Source organism: Salvelinus sp. IW2-2015, linkage group LG36 (assembly GCF_002910315.2).
Source record: "Salvelinus sp. IW2-2015 linkage group LG36, ASM291031v2, whole genome shotgun sequence".
NCBI lineage: Eukaryota > Metazoa > Chordata > Actinopteri > Salmoniformes > Salmonidae > Salvelinus > Salvelinus sp. IW2-2015.
The window spans coordinates 24,039,893-24,041,445 of NC_036875.1; positions in this window are offsets into that span (position 1 = coordinate 24,039,893).

The window sequence follows — 1,553 nt, forward strand, 5'->3', positions numbered from 1 at the left end:
GTCTAGGTCCAAGAGGCTTCTAAACAGCTTCTACCCCCAAGCCATAAGACTCCTTTACAGCTAATCAAATGGCTACCCAGACAATTTACATTGCCCCCCCTTCTACACTGCTGCTACTCTCTGTTATTATCTATGCATAGTCACTTTAATAACTCTACCTACATGGACATATTACCTCAATTACCTTGACACCGGTAGCCCCTGTATATAGCCCCGCTATTGTTATTTACTGCTKCTCTTTAATTATTTGTTACTCTTATCTCTTGCTTTTTTGCAGGTATTTTCTTAAAACTGCAGGGCTTGTAAGTAAGCATTTCACTGTTGTATTTGGCGCATGTGACAAATACAATTTGATTTGATTTGATATTTTATGTATTTTCACAACGACCACAAAATACCACACCTAACGTAATTTCCAAGAATTTAAATATTCAAACCATGCACAAACGTTATGGTAATGGGAGCACAACTCTTGAATCTTTACGGTTTTTAAGTATAGGAAAAAGTATTGGATGATGATGTGTTTTTGTTTATGGTTTATATTAGAGTGATTCTTCCTGCTATTGGCCAAGCCTTGTTGCTTTGCATCAACATCAGAAAGGAATGCTCTGGCCACGTACCTACACACTTCATAAATAAAGATGTGTAGACAAATTATGCATGATGGCAAACATGACCGAAATGTGAGCTGTGTATTTAATAGCATGCTGTTTTGACTCTCTGGCAGGATAACAGAGGTATTAATATCGTGCTGCCTGCCCAGTCTCCCCAAACAAACTCACACTCGCTTAATTAAATCCTCCATTCAAAACATGTTTATGGAAATAAAGAAGATCTCAGGTCCTTTCAGACTGCTTTATCACTGCATCAGGGGATAAAAGAGGGGGGGAAAACATCACAAAACGAGTAATGAGTGTGTTTGCAACACTGCCTGTTGTGTCAAAAGCTGAGCGGAGTGCGTTTAGTACTATTTTACAGTTACAAGCTGACAGACAAATATAATTCATGTTTATTGTCCTAATAAAAATTGTTTGGTGGGATTTGGAGAAGCTGAGGAGAAGGAGGAAGCCTCCTTACTAACCATGACACGTCAGGGATGAGGGTTATGGTGGGTTTCCTGTTGCTNGTCAGGGATGAGGGTTATGGTGGGTTTCCTGTTGCTTGTTCTCACCACTCAATATTATTAATGGAGTCTTTGTTTTGGGTATCAGAATAAACATCCAATAAGCCTCTGGATTTTTCCATTGACTTTCCATTGTGTGAGTCAATGTATGAGATATATGGTATGAAGCATCTTGAAGGAATCTGCATTGTGTTGGATTTTGTCCTTGTATAAGAATTCAGTTCCTACCAATGACAAGATGTTGCATGTTACACCTTCCACACACTACCCTCTGGTAAACCTGTTTTGATTTTATCATACCAGTACATTGAGTGAGCCAGTTCCAAATGGTAGTTAACACTTACATTGTCAACTTACCACTTGCTGTTACTGTGGACCAAATAAGTGGAGGAAACTTCTAGTGTGCACTTGTAACACATCCATCACAGCA